The 15621-nt window shown below is 41.7% G+C and overlaps 1 protein-coding gene across 5 annotated transcripts in view; it reads left to right on the top strand.

The window, feature by feature from the left end:
• Positions 1 to 12571: 12571 nt before the first annotated feature.
• The window catches only part of MYO6 (myosin VI), a 106173-nt gene continuing 103123 nt past the window's right edge, over positions 12572 to 15621 (top strand). For all 5 annotated transcript variants that reach the window (XM_085056474.1, XM_085056473.1, XM_085056472.1 and 2 more), the window contains exon 1: positions 12572 to 12708. The gene's annotated coding sequence lies outside the window, so the exon portion shown is untranslated. The remainder of the gene's footprint in view (positions 12709 to 15621) is intronic.

Here is a 15621-nt window from a genome sequence, read left to right as displayed (position 1 = left end):
CCTCTGAGTTGTTTCCTCCTTCAAATGTATCCAGTATTCTTGCCATTGCTGGGGAAGAATAGGGATAAAATATTTACTGATTGTGGAAATGCAGGGTCTTGTGTGTCTGGCTATAATGCAACTGACATACTGGAATGGTAGTTTATATGAGAGAGGGAAGGAAAATAATTTTTTGAAGCAGAGGAGAGACAGTTACAAATAGAATGCATTCCTTCCTAATCTAGTCTTTCCCAATGGTATGTTCTAATTATATGGAATATATCCACATTTCATTAAAACAGTAGTTTTCCTTTTTCTGATCTTTGTGATGCAGGTGCATATTTTGATGCTGTAGAGCTATTTGGTTCTCTTCAATGGCCTGGTGGTTCCTTCTTTTCCTTTTTCTTTCCTGTTCTTCCCTTTATCCTCTCTCCCTTTTCCCATTTTTCAAAGCTGTGAAGAAAGTGCTGGATTTACTGTCATTCAGTGTTAAAGGTCTCAAGATCTTCAGTCACAGACAGCAAGCTAATATACATGTTAAATACAGGAACCTTATTTTTTTAATAAAATGTGACGTTAATAGAAAAAAAACTACAGAATTAAGAATGAGTTATTTAAAACCTTCCTGACTTGGTTTAACAAGCTCACTACTGCATGTGCTTGGTAAGTGTTTATTCTTAACATGATGGTGGGCAATGCTGCAGTGTTCTGCAATCTTTAAAAGCTTTGCCAGTGCCTTTTCTGAATCACATTTATTCAGTTAACGTGGTGGGGACTAGATAAGTTTATTTAATAATTACATGACAACACATGCACTCTATGGAAAGTGTATGTTGTATATTTCTTCAGCTGATTTAGGATTACAAGTGCTTTATGAGTGGCCTGACTGCATTCTGCAGTGTAAGGGATCAGATAGCCACCTAATTAAATGTATCTGTTTGTATTGTTTTTCAGGTTGGGTAGAATAACAGTTAAGAATTCTTATTAAGGTTTTAGATTACTTAGCATAAAAAATGCATGTACTTGTGGTGCACATTTGCAGGATAGCTGCAAAAGCAGAAGAGACATCTAAGTAGTCCCTTGTGACATCCCTATTTTTCCTGCTGAGAAATTGAGCACACTCTTTAAAGACCAGAGACTTCAAATAGAAGAACTGTGTTGTTGATTTTTGAGGTTGCACTACATTCTTGACTTGGAAGAATCTAACTTCCTAAACACTCAGTAAAGAAAGAGTGAAAAATCAAGCAAGCTTTACAGCAAGATGAGTAAAGTATACTGTTGATTTTCTTTTTTTTTTTTTTTTTTTTAATCTCTTGCAAATGAGTAAAGCAGAACATATATGATTTTTAATTATTAATACAGTACCACTGGAAACTACTAGACTTCCCTTACAAACAGCAGCAGTTTTCTTAGTTTAATTCTTTTTTTTTCCCTCAGATTTTTAAATATAATGTATTTTTGGTCACTGGTTAAAGCTTTACATTGATAACGTGATGCTTTTGTTTCAGCATGTGAACAGAATATGAAGGTGCTTGTTCTTTGCAGTCCTTATTCCTGGGAATGGTGAGAGGTACTGGAGTCTGGATAAAAGATTTTATTTTTTTTTGGTACAATGCTTTTTATAACAGTCTTTCTTTAGTGCTGCATATTCAGTACCCCTGAAGAACCTCTGTGCACTGAATTGGGTTCACAAAGGTACTTCTCCCAAAGTTTTTTGACTTTCCCCATTTACTTCTGGAAATCAAAGGTGAGCTGATGTTACAGACCACAGCTTTGAAACAGTAAGAGTAGGGTAACAGCCATTTTACTTACCTTTCACCACTATATTTGTGAAGTAAATCCTTTGAGCAGGCATTATTGAATTAAGCAGAAAGATGTGATGAACGATGTCCATTTTGTAGGATCCAGTCTGGTTAAGGGAGGGTGTAATCTGGAAGGTGATTGTTCTCTCAGTTGTGGTCTGCTGTAGTTTTCTGACAGGCTTGATTTTCCTTGCTTTTAACAAATTTGCATTTGGAATTGTGCAACCCTGTGATTACAAAAGGAAACTGGGTAATGTACACCATTCCTTAGGGATTCCGTACTCAGTTGTGAGAGTAATTGCTAGCCACAACCTAGATTCAAACAGCCAGGCTGGTTTTTTCCTACTTTTTTTCCCCTTTGTTTGTTTTTTCCTTAGGGCTTTTTTTTTCCCTGTGAGGCTCATAGTTGATATTCCTGGGGGAGAGTAAGCAGTGCTATTTGTGATGCATGATGCTTAAAAAGATACATAAGCTACAGGTTATCTGGATATAAAAGTATCCAGTTTCTAGTAAATGAGACAGACTTGATTTACATGCCTTTTCTATTTTGTGTCTTCCCTTCGTATTTATTAGTTGTTAATGCTGGTTAGTTATTATCTAGAGTTCTTTGGGGTATGGCTTTACCCGAACAATCATCAGTTAAGTAGCTCAGCAGTGGGAGGAAAGAAAACTATTACGATTTTTAAAAGAAAAGATTCTTGTATATGAGAAAAACAACTGCAGCAGTAGTGCTGAATGCACTTTACAAATAGTTTATTTTAATAGAATCCACATAGTACATTTGTCCATTTGCACAGTGTCATAGCTTTAGATGATATTTAAATGTTCCATCTTCAGGACCAAGTTCTCTTTTACTGTAAGCTGACTGGATAAGGGTAATGGGGACCAGGCTAGTTTGATTCAGATGAGTATTCATTCCCCATAAGCTGTGAGGATCCACTTAGAGGGAAAGGACCATGCTCTGGCCAGCCTGAGCTTCCTACTTGCAGAGTCTGTGTAGTCTGCCCTAAACGTGCAGAGATTAAAACATGTTAGATTTCCTCAGTGGTGTAACTTAGGGAAATATATCAACTATTTACACAAAACTGTATCTGTTTAAACATATTTCTAAGTTTAGGAACTTAGTTTACTTTTGCACATATACTGATGTCAACTAAATATACATACACTAAATATAACTAAAGACACTGATGCCATCTCACAGCAGTAGTTTGCAAACTGTTACACAACCATCTACCCCCATTGTCCTCCGGATGTAGATTTTTAAAACAAGCCTGTTTACATCAGGCTTCTCCTTCCTAACTTAAATTCTGAAAAACTAATGTGTTTCCCATATCTCTGCGTGAATGTAAGAGCTGCAATGGTAGCCTGGAGAGGAACATTATTATACATTGGACCAAACCTATGACATTAATTATAGGAACTCTCAGGAAATACTTTGTTTGGAATTTAATGTTTCTAGGATCTAAAGATTTAGGATCATAGAATAGTTTGGGTTGCAAGGCACCTTGAAGATCATCTAGTTCCAACCCCTCTGCTGTGGGCAAGGACACCTCCCACTAGAGCAGCTCAGAGACCCATCCAACCTAGCCTTGATGAATGCAATGTTTATTTAGCAGACTGGCAACCATGATTATTTTAATTCTAGATAACATAATCTTTTCAGCCCAGGAAATTTATTTCATACTATACATCAGTAATATGCCAGACAGTGTGTCAATTCTGTAATATAAAAAAATTGGACAGGATAAACCCAAAAGAGCACTATTGCAAGATAGCATGTTTTTCACAGAAAATGACACTAAATAGGACATAAATTGTTCTGGAATGCAAACAAATGGAGTATGTTTCTTACTTAAATGTTCCTCAGTCCTGAAACTTAAGCTGCTTTGTAAACAATATTGTAATAATATCCCCGTGTTACAAAAGGGCATTAAAAGGCCGTGAGAAGTTGCACAGCTTCCTCCCATCCTACAAAACCACTGAAATTTCTAGGCTTCAAACAAAATTTGCACTGCACTGCAAATGAATGTTTAGGTTCCAGAATCAAGAAGATATTTTTAAGCAAATATCTGTCACAATGTGCTGAATATGTTTGTATGGACAGCTTATGACAATATTTTATTAAAATGTCATATAGCTTTTTTAATTCTTTTCCATATGTGGAAGCCATGTCTTTGTTTTGCAAGGACAGTGTTCCTTAGATTAATTTATTAGCTTATATTTTGCTCTCTACCATACTGTACAGTCTTTTTGTGAGTTTTTCATTCTGCTCTCAGTTATTCTCCATCTTTCATACATGGTTAATGAATTTGAATGCAGGATAGTTAGCCTGACTGCTAACTTGCTTTCTCACTTGTATCCCTGTGTCTTGGTTGTCTGTGTAAAGCAAGTAAGCTTTCGGAGTCAGTGGAGGTTCCCTTTTTTATGGGGACATTGTTGGATTAAAGTAGTTCTTTGAATCTTTTTTTCAGGCCAGTTGAATGCTAGATGGAGTGAACTTGGCTTTGCTCTTATTTTGCTCAGTCAGAGTTGCTCCATGGCATTATCTCCATTTTGCAAGTTGAGTGCTGGAGTTCAGGGAAAGATGTTAAGAGCATTTTAGTTTAACTAAGCTAAGCTTCTCTAAACTGCAGAAATTCACACTTCAGCTACTCTCTTGTTCTACTTGTGAACATTAAAAAGTAAGCTTAAAAAGGTGCTTGCTGTTTACTTACCTACTTGAGAGAAACCAGTTTTGTGGTTAGGAGAACTGTTCACCTAGACTGAAATTCTATTGACCTGAGATTTATCTGAAGCCAACATTGAAGTGAGTGTTTAATTCTGTCTTCCAATTTTTGCTTTGTTCTTTACACAGTGGAGTACTTTCCACTGTAGTTTTATAGAGCTGTTGTTTGATTGCTCTGGGTTTGCAAACTCTGGCATGTCTGACTCTAAACATCTCAAATTGGGCACCTGAAAATAGGAACATAGCTAATTACAGCTGGAAAATATTTGTCAGTAACTTGATAACTTTCCTGTAGCAGTAGGTCGTGTTCATGTGAAAAACAGTGTTTAGGTGATTTTGAAATTGCACTTTTTTTTCATTATGTTCTCATTGAACAGTAGGAACCATACAGCTCATAGTTGTTTTTACTGTGAAATTTTAAGTTCCCTAAACGCTGATTTAGCATCTGTTAAGGGAAGTGGTGTCTGAAGAAAGCATTACATGTGATCCCATTGTAGCTGGTACATGCAAGTGGACTAAATTAGGACTCCTTGTACCATTTAAGAATTTTTGGATGCTTCCTGCCTTCTTAGTGCTTATGTTTCTCGCTTAATGTGTGTTTTGCATTGCACATTTTGATTTTTCTGACTTCCGTTGTCAGTATATGATGGTCACTCATAGAACTAATTCCACAGTTCTTGTTTTTGTTACTCCATAAGCGGTCATAGTGTGTTGTCATTTTCTTGCTTACCTAGGTGAAAACGTGAGAGAACAACTTGTTCTGGTGGTTGTTGCAGATTTTATCCAAGCACCACTTGTCACTTTCTGTTTTCCCTCCTTACAAACCCCTGATGAGATCCTTTGTGTACTGGTTCTTCTCCCAGTCTCTCTTGGCTCTACATCTGTTAATCTTTAATCGTGTCTCTAAGTGCTGCTCTTCAGTCTACACTCCAGAAAAATGGCCACTACTATCTTTATCCCTATATGATCCTGTGTTGCCAACTGCATTAGCAGAGAAGCTGAGGAGCTATGGGCTGGATAGGCAGACAGTGAGATGTACTGAGTAAGGGCTGAATGTCTGAACCTGGAGGGTGGTGATCCATGGTACAGTATCTAGTTGGAGGCTGGTAACAAATTGACCAGAGGCAAGGGATACAAACCAAAACACCAGAGGTTTTCTTGGAACTTCAGGAAACACTTTTTTACCATGAGGGTGACCAAGCGCTGGCATGGATTGCCCCAAGAGGCGGTGAAACCTCTGTCCTTGGAAATACTCAAAAGCTGTTTGGACATGGTCCTGGGCAGCTGGCCCTAAGGGTCCCTGCTTGATCAGGGGGTTGGACCAGATGACCTCCAGAGGTCCCTTCTGACCTCAGCCACTCTCTGATTCTGTGAGCTTGCTCTGAGTTCCTGTACTTGGTGTGACAAACCTGGCTGGTGCTGCAGAGCAAATCCTGGGAAGTGCTGCAGCAGGAGTGCTGCAGTTCCAGCTGTGCTGTTCTGAAAATGAAGCTACAGAGGGGGGTGGGGGGGGGGGGTAGGTCAAAGCCAGCCCACAGCTGATGCTCATCAGAAGTTCACAGCTTCACTAAATTTGGTTGCATTTCAAGACTGTTGGCAAAAGGCACATCGCTGGCATAGAACACAACTTGTTTGTCAAATTTAAAATATGCTACAAGCCTCTAGGCAACTTTATTAGAAAGTATAATCTGTGTTACTGTTCCTTAACAGTGTGAGTAAAACCATTTTAGCTAGCATTCAGTTTACAGCAAATACCTAATTTGGAAAACTTTAAACTGGGCAGCCAAAGGTTAGTGAAGTATTATAAGCAACTGAAAGCAAAACACAGCAGTTGTTGATGCCTGCTATTTTTCTGAAATAATCTGAGTTTAGTGCAACTCCTAGAACTGTTTGTGAACAGGTAGGTGATTCAGATTATTAGCATATTTAGTAACTGAGTCAGAACTGGACAATTTGGCACTCTCTGAGCCAAATAAGCATGCCAGGAGAGAACGTCATGCTACAGTGAGTGTTTAACTTATAGAGAAGTTTGCCTTATCTTGCACTTAAAGTCCTACCACAAGGGGTTTGAAGAGCTGGTGGTGGAATTTAGGTGTGGGTATAAAACCCAGCTCAAGGGCTGCTCACCAGCAGGAAGGCACTCAGGGTGAGGTTTGAGATAATCTAGTTATCCCACGTATGGGAAGGGTATGGGGAAGCAACTTGAGTCTGTCTGCGCTTTGGTAGCATTAAAGTGCAAGTGTAACTGCCCTGCAAAGGAACAGAGAGAGCTGCTTTGGCAGCCTGTTTTTCTGGCAAAAGAGTATTATTCCTTCATACAGTCATCAGTGGTCCCCCAGCACGTTTGTTGAGTGGTTTGCCCAGGTGGATAGCAACCAGAGTTCACATCTTTGAGAGTGGATTTATTCAGCAAGCAATGTAAATTAAACTCTCTGTTCTGTATAATAACCCCACAGTGATAAGTGAAGGCTAGACAGGAGGGAGGTGCCTGCAAGAGCTTTGCATTCCTATCTTAGCAGCATTAGCAATCTTCTTCAGCACAAAACCATTTTTCTTATGTATATTTTTTTCTTGCTTCTTACATCAGCATGAAGCGTGGGAGAGCTACAGCTGAACCCCCATATTTTGTGAATTGGGTTATTGCCAGACCTCCTCTGGTCCCTACCCAAAGGTGTGTCAGAATTTCAAGGGGATTTTTTATTCGCCTTAAACTTTTATTTCCCAAGACTAGCTCAAAAACTAAAGTTAAAAATGCCTAAAATGAACAGTCTGAAATGGGATGGTAAAAAAGTTCTCAAGGTATGTTTAACAGGACACAATTGCTCAGGAACACCCTAGATGAACAGTGGCTTTTACGGAAAGGTTTACAAATTAGTTAATAATCTCACAGAATTCCCTTTGCTAAGAAGTGTAAGAAGGTCTCAGTACCATGATCTCAGTACTGAATCCATACTAAAGTTCATTTAACTGCAGGTGAGTAGCTCCCCATCCATGAAGGAAGGAAGGAAGCCCTATTCCTGACATCTACAGGTTACCTGTTTGCTTCAGGCTACTTTTGTTTTTTCAGATGAGCCTGTGGTTATTTTATTGACAACTGCTGTTCATCACCAAAAAGGAATTCCATATAGGTGATCACAGAGTGCATCGAGGGGGACTGGGGGCAGGAAGCTAAAATTTAAAAAATGCCAACCCTGTGGTAATTGCTATTTTGTGTTATCTGTGTGGCTTTCACTGGGTTCTCTTTCCTACACTAGAGCTCCTCCCTGTCCTCCAGATGATGTATCTAATCTGGTGGGGCCCATTCTCCTTTTAAATATGCATGAGAGTGGGCCCATGATATCTTTGCCAGAGCAAAGCTTCAGCAGAAACAAAAGAAAATTCTTTCCCCAGAGACATGGGGCGTGTTGTACCAGGAATGGAATCCATCTGTCTTCAAATACTGGGATAGCTCCAGGAATGTCTTCCAGCTACCCTGGGGTACTGTAATCTTGTTTTCCTGTCTTCACCATTTATGAGCAGCTTCATTCTATAAACACAAAAGTAGAACAAAAAGCAGTGGACTTCAGAAGGATTGCAAGTTCACAAGTCAGGGATTCCCCTTACCTCCTTTCATGCTATTATTTATGAAATCCTCATTCTCTGGAGCTACCCACAATTCAAAATAATCTATTTGCTTAATTGAATTATGCTTTAAGGAGAGGAAATTGAAAAATGAGGCCAGTCCAAGAAACTTACTCCTAGTCAAAAAAAAGCTTCAGAAACCAGTCACACATTGCTAGGGGTGGAAAATACAAAACCATTAACCTTCCTTAGCTGACATGTTGTCAAAGAAGGGATGACTCACCAACTGAAATGAAACAGGAGGACTTTAAATAGGAGCTCCTATCTTAAAACTCCATGTCTAAAATTTTTTGTAACTTGTATGAAGCTGTTGAAATACAGAAGGCCTGTGGAAAATTTTGAATATTTTAAAAAATTAGGTTTAGTCAAAATAGATGTTAATGTAAAGTCTGCAGGAAAGAGAGGAAAAAAAGGGATCATTTCACAACTGTCAGAATTGGAGAATTATGTATGTGCACGTAACATTAAGTGAAAGGGAGCAGATAAAATAAGACTTACACATTTTTTCCAGTAAATAATTTACATGATAAGGAAATGAATGGTGCTTATCTAGAGTAAGCCTGCTTGGAAAGAAACCAAAGATTGATCCTGAAAGGAACATCATCCACTACTGCTAAAATCCCAGCAAATTTTCTTGTTCTTTCTCTGTCTCTGAACAGAAGCTGCTAAACCTTAAGCCAGTTAGAAATGTTCTTTTGCAAACATATGAGCAAGCTAATCTTTATCCAGATAAATAACAGATAAATTGTGCTGGCAGCTACAATAGCCACATTTGCAAACTTTGCATGGGTAATTCCAAAACTGTTCTATAACCAGGGACTTTAAGTTTAGTTCTTATCAGAAACTGATTGTAAAACTATAAAGTCATTTTTGTGGAGTATCTAAGTGCTAAACCAGAATACTCAGCCATTAGGAAACGCCAAGAGCTGATTCTGGCAAGGTATTTGACCATGTCCATGTTACACAGATACAGTGTAATTACATCACGTTCATATGCACTTACAGTATGCCAACAAAACACTGTAAAGTAAATTAACTTCTGGCCTCATATTAAGTCATTGGCTGTGATTTAAGTCAGTGCCCATGGACATTTTTACAGGCAGAACTTTCCCCATTACATGCTGCTGATGTGTAAAACAGTTGTAGCTATGTGTAATACACAGGGAAAGCCAGCTAATACCAACATGGTTCAAACACAAACCTTCTGCTTGGAGAGATGCATGCAGTAAAGGCTTGTAATCAATGTCAAACCTGATTTTTGCGTTTAATTTTTCATCATAAAGTGCGGGGAGAGAATCTAAACACTCTTGATATTAAACACTTAAGAACAACCATCTCGGGAGTGAAGTTTCTAATCATGCAAGTGTGAGAGCCTTTTGACCTTTTCCTATTTATATTGAATAGTCTGAAGTTTGATCCACTGAGTTATACATAAGAATTCACTTTCATTGAAATTTAAGTAGCACATTGTATGGTATTTTTTGAAATGAAAACATATGTAATATCCTCTCAGGGTTTTCTGAGAAGTCACCTTAGAGTCCTTTGCCTGCTCACCCTTTTAAACTACCATTAATCAAGGCCAGGCTGGATGGATCTCTGAGCAATCTGGTCAAGCAGGCATCCCTGCCCATGGCAGTGGGGCTGGAACTAGATGATCTTTAAGGTCCTTTCCAACACAAATCATTCTGTGATTCTATGAACACATGACATAATATCCTGTCGGAGATTTCTGAGAAATCGCCTGGTGTCCTCTACCTGCTCATTCTTCCAAACTACCATTCAACATCTCTGACAAAATATGGTGGCTCCTACAAGTAATATATCTTTTTAAAAAATATGTGCTAACTTTAATGACAAAAACTATTTACTATCCATAAAAACCTGGATTAATATTAAAATGTTCAATTTTAATATCTGGGTGAATGAAGGCACCTTGGACACCTGGCGTATTGTCAGTTCTTTGCAGCAGGGCTACAAGAGGTGCATGTGCATGCCAATTATCCTGTCAAAATGTTGTGCTGCCTTGTATTGTTGATCTTTCTGCCTTTGGAATGCTCGTGGAATTCCTGGTAGGCCATCCAGAACAGGGTGTTTGCACATTTTAGAAGGTGCTAACACAGCACTCCCTCCCTACAAGAGACCCTCTTGTTGTGGTGTGTCCAGTGTGAGCCTCCCCTGAGTTCCAGCATCACTGACATGACACCTCTGTGCATTGCCACTTGTGAGTGGAAGTTTCTCCATGGCTGTTTGCCCTGCATGGTGCACTGAGGTGTGGGAGGAACAGGGTGATGCTAAAGGCACTCTGCTCTCCCTCCCAGCCTCGAACTGCATCTGCTCCTTACCAGCTATTAAACAAAGACTGGTTGGCAGCTCCAACCCATCTGCACTGTTCCTGGTGTTCTGAAAAATCTCGGTTACACTGAAATTACAGAGGTTCATCTAGTTTTCCTAGGCATGAAACAGAAAATGCTCCTTTCATACAGGCAAGGGGTACAGTAAAACATGTTTTGCTTTGTTTTCTCTTTCCTCTTCCCCTCCCCCCCCCGCCTTTGCTTAGGTTGAAGTTCTTGCACTCAGATTTCACTTGTGAGTTGTCCTGTATTTTCCCTGGAGATTCACAGAACAGATGTTACTGTGTCTCAGGTTATTTTTAAATTTCCCAGGGAGAAAAGAGGGGAGAGAGTAGAGACATGTTTCTCCCGAAGAGGGAGAGGCACATCAGATGGTGAGACAGTGCTTAGCACTGCTTGGATTGTTTACATAGAAAGTATTTTGTTGATCATTTCCTGACATTATATCCTGTTTTGCTGACAGAGGTGGTTTTAGCCAGTCACCAAATTTACATTTTCACTTACTTGTCCATTCCCCTTTTTTTCCCAGGTAACAATTATCCTTATCTCTGTTTTACAAATAAAACTGAGGCTGACCGTACAAAGTACTTCCCTGAAAGATAATGCCAAAGACAAATTTCTGTTCTATAGAATTTATACCATATTTTGATTTGTTCAAATTATTAAACATTCTGAATTATGTCAAGTGAAGATGTCAAGTGATCAAATTCACCTTGCCACTTTGCAGGCATAGATAAGGTTTTAAAAACCAAAACAAGCTCACAGCACATTTCAGCACTTGTAGGAATGTTAATCTGGACGCAGGATTTAACTCCACCCGTGCTCTGCCCAGGATGCAGGATTACTCATGCACTTAATGTACTACCATTTTCCTTCCATGTGCACATCCACTCTGATCCTTGACAGAACCCCCTGAGTTTCTCTAGGTTCTCCATAGAGAAGCCCCTGGCATTTCCCTTTGTCCTATCAAAGAGGCCAAGGCATTGTTATGATTATTTTATCTACATGGGCAGCTATGGCTAGAAGAAATTTGTATACATTATTTATTAGCTAGTGGTTGTATCCACAATGTCCGTGCTGTTGTCCAAACATTCAAAAACGACGCAGTGAAGCACATCCTGCTTAAAGAAAGGTAACTAGGGCTGCAAAATCAAGGAAAACATGCGATTTTGAAGTATGAACTGGTTTGTTTCCCTTTGTCAGCAAAATAGATAAGAACGAGCCATCAGGTGGAGAACAAGGAGGCTTTGCACATACAGTCGGGGTCATTGTGCTGCTCATGAAGTATTGTGTGGAGAGAAGCACAGTGCAATGGGAAAGCTGACAAACCAGCTGGCGACGCCAGGAATGAATCGCGGTGAAGCCAGGGGTCAGGGAGGCGACGCAAAGCTGCCGCTCGGGAGGGGTGGTTGAGAGCAGCATCACGGTGTGACAGCCCGGCTGAGCATGATGCAATGCCGCCCAGCTGGGCCACTCTCCCCCAGCCCCAGCAGCGCAGCAGCCACAGCCATGAATAGCTGGGCGTAGCACATGCCAGGGAAATCCCGCAGAGCCCAGGCTGCCCCTGGGCTGCCCTGCCGGAGATACAGGAGGAGCAGGGCTGCGGCAGGACATGCTGTTCTGCCATTCAGCGGCGGGGACGAACATCGCTGCTCCCACCGACGGAACATCCGTCCAGGCAGGAGCCTGGGGACACGGCAGGGACAGCACAGGGCCAGGAGGAGGAACCGGGCTGAAACAGCCTCTGACTTCCAAGGTTTGTGTAGCAGGAGAGCCGCCACCTGCTCGGCACTTTTCTATATGGGGCGATGTTCAGTAAAGACAAAGACAGCTCCAGAAATGACACTTTATGTAACCGCGTTGGTAAAAAACAAAGGAAGAGACCCAACTCGCACAACACAACCACGAGCCACTCTCAGCACCACTGTGCCGCGGAGCTGCGGGCTGCGAGCTCGGGGCGCTCCAGGGCCGCCGGGGCGACCGCGGGGCCAAGGCTCCCTGGCTGCCAGCCCCGGCACGGCGGCAGGGCCGGGCCGGCCTCCCCGGCTGCCCCCGCCCCGCCGGGCTGACCCGCCCCCGGCCGGCCCCTGTGGCAGTGACGCGCCGGGCCGGGCCGGGCCGTGCCGGGCGGCGGGGGCGGCGCAGAGCAGCGCAGCAGCAGCGGCGGCAGCGGCAGGGCTGGCAGCGAGCGGGGCGCCGAGCGCAGCACCAGCACCTCCATCAGCAGGTAAGGACGCGGCTCCTCGGCCCCCTCCTCCGCTCCGGCCTGGCCGCGGCGCTGCCCCCCGGCTGCCCGTGCGGCCGGGCAGGTGCGCTGGGGCGGCGGGGCACGGCCCGGGCCCTGGGCGGGGGAGCTGCGGGCAGCGCGCCGCGGGACGGACCGCCGGAGCTTCCCGAGCTGCCCGGGGAACTGCGGTCAGGATCCCTCTGGACTGCGCTTTACTTCCTTAAATGAACTGACATGGGAAATTCTTTCCTTTGTGGGCTTGTTGGGGTTTTTTTAGTATCATCCTCTGTGAAATCCTATCCCTGCGGAGTTACAGCTGAGCTCCCCTCCTGGCTTCAGAAACATTTCTCTGCTGGTGGGATTGTCCTCGTCACAGAAAATAAAATTTTTACAGCCTTTACTGGCCAAACACCGTATGACTTGTAGTTCAGTGAAAAAAACATCTTCTGGAGTATTTCTGCTCTGCTTCTGAAGTAGTTTTGCAGGCTGCGGTTTTGGAGAGCAGCGTGTGTCACTGTGATGTACAACTAAAAACCAATACCCCATTCCTGTGCCTTGCATTCATTACTGAATAGGGAAACTTAAAAGGGTTCGTACCCTTAATGGTGTTTATCCGACTTGCAGTGCAGCAAATGTATTGTTGGTGCTTGTCTGATCCTTGGCTCTCAGGTTCTGAACTAGTAAATGCCACTAGAGGCCTGTAGGATGGAAGTAGCTGAACTAATAGATGACTGGTTCTGTAAAAGGATAGTTGTTATCTGTTGTTTCAGCGGAATACTGGTGCTCTCAGCCCTGTTTTTACAAAGGTGCAGAGAGTAGTATGTCATGACTTGTGCCCTATCGTGGTCCCGCAGGGAGCAGACCTTTGAGGCGACCTAATTCCTTCCAGTTCAGTTGGCATCTCCGGGCTGCGGGGTGGCCTGTGGACTGGGTTCACAGCCATCGCAGTACAAAGGTTGGCCGCGGGACTGAGTCTTCCTTCTGTTGCAAGTGTGACAAATTAACAGGGTGGAGATGAACTCGTGAGTTAAATGTCATCTGCGCTTTCAAACTTTATTTTTCAGTGAAGAAAAGCCTAACAAAAATAGAAATATTTTAATTTTTAAAATCTTCAGTTTGAAATTTTAAAACTATAAGCAAATGTCTTTTAGTATTTGTTTAAATATAATAAAACTGATAATACACAAGTTGTGCTTAAATGTGTGGTTTATAAAATAATTGTAAAAGGAAGCTCTCAGTGTTGTTGAGGAGGGAGAGTAAATATCAAAATTCTCAGTGCACAATTTCCAAGTCTTTGTGATGTTGCTTTTAATAGTGTAGAAATTAAGATTTAGTTGGGCTGTATTTCTAGTGGATATGTTTTTAATGTGTCTAAGCTAATAAACTATTTAGTGAAGGTACAGTTATGCCTTTGACAGTGAAACTATAGAGCCAGCAGTGAGAACATAAAGGCAGTAAACTTTCCTGTGAGGCTGAATAGCTTTCTGAATTAAAACCATGTCAGTATTAGCTTGCAGAAATTCTAAGTTGAACTAATTTCCCCACCCCCATTATTTCTAGTCAGAGTGGGCATTCCTCTATAATCTTTGCTAAGTACTGCGTCCTTCAGCCTCCGGCATTGCCATGTGCCTTTGTTTTGATAATGGGTCAGTATTTTGACCCACTAACAATAATGTTCTCATAAGGAAGGTGAAATAGTGCTTCCTTGTGCCTGGTCTGCCAGGGTGGAGAAGGCTTTGTGACCCAATCTAGCGTTTGTATTTTTGTGGTATTTGATAACACTGGTCTGAGGAAAGATTTCAGGTTTTAGAAATTTTGACAGTTTTATGAGTGGTGTGGCAAAATTGAGTAGGGACTAACTTTTTATCAGTACAAAACGTGATAGCGTGAGATTAAGCTGGCAGGTTCAAAATGAACAAAAAGGGTGTGTTTTTGGTTTTGACCCAATGTGTGGTTAGTTAAGCTTTGTAAATCCTTTCTGAAGCATATGGATATTGAAAGTTTACAGGGACTTGAAAAGCAGCTGGACAAATTAATGGAAGAAAAATCCACTAAGGCTGACTTGTGCAGTGTACCTCAAGAAGCTCAGGGAGTCACCAAGCTGAGCATAGAGCTGGGACAATAAACTGGGAAAATACTATCAGTTGATTTATCAAATGTTTATATTCATTTCAAGCATTGACATAGTGCAGACAACAGACTTGCCCCCTGACCCAGTAGGGCTGCTCTTAGGAAAATTGTTCATTTGAAGTAAGTGTTTGAGAACAGCTGAACCAAAGGGACCAGGTCTAGAGATAGCAACTCTAAGTGATAATTCTCAGGAAATGATTATGAGTCACCATCAAACTGGAAGTCAGTTTAAGTGTTGCCGGGGGCAGTTCTGGCACCTTTGTACTTGTTGTCATTGATGTTTTTGATCAACAGAATTAGCACAAAATCTGAAGGAAACTGAGTAGGGCTTTCAGACTGTTTTTAATGCTCTGCTTTGGAGGACAAGAGGTTTTTGATAAGTTCGAAGGCAGTATTATATATAGAGTACTAAATACTATTTTTCTATGGGAAGAGATCCCACAATGAAGATGAGTAAAGTGGACTTGGCAGCAGTGCCATGGAAGCAGATCTGAGGGTTATGTGGGATTGCAGTAAGCACAGGGATGTGCTAGTGTTGAAGTTCAGAATTTAGCTTCTTGTACTAGTGCAGCTTAAGTTAACAGAATGATATGTCCAGTTTTGACCACAGCCTGTTAAGAAAGATAAATGCAAATGTCTCTGTCTGCCAGAAATGGTCACCAAGGCTTAGGAAGGTTTTGGAAAATGTATCTGCAGAGACTGTGTCTGTTTGGAGAGTGTGTTCCACAAAGGCTAGACAAGCTCATTTCCAGCAGGAAGAGATGAGATGAGGAGACAGGAAGA

This window comes from Lichenostomus cassidix, chromosome 3 (genome assembly GCF_008360975.1).
Source record: "Lichenostomus cassidix isolate B80296 chromosome 3, HeHo_3.0, whole genome shotgun sequence".
In the NCBI taxonomy this organism is placed as follows: Eukaryota; Metazoa; Chordata; class Aves; order Passeriformes; family Meliphagidae; genus Lichenostomus; species Lichenostomus cassidix.
This window is presented reverse-complemented; position numbering and strand designations above follow the sequence as displayed.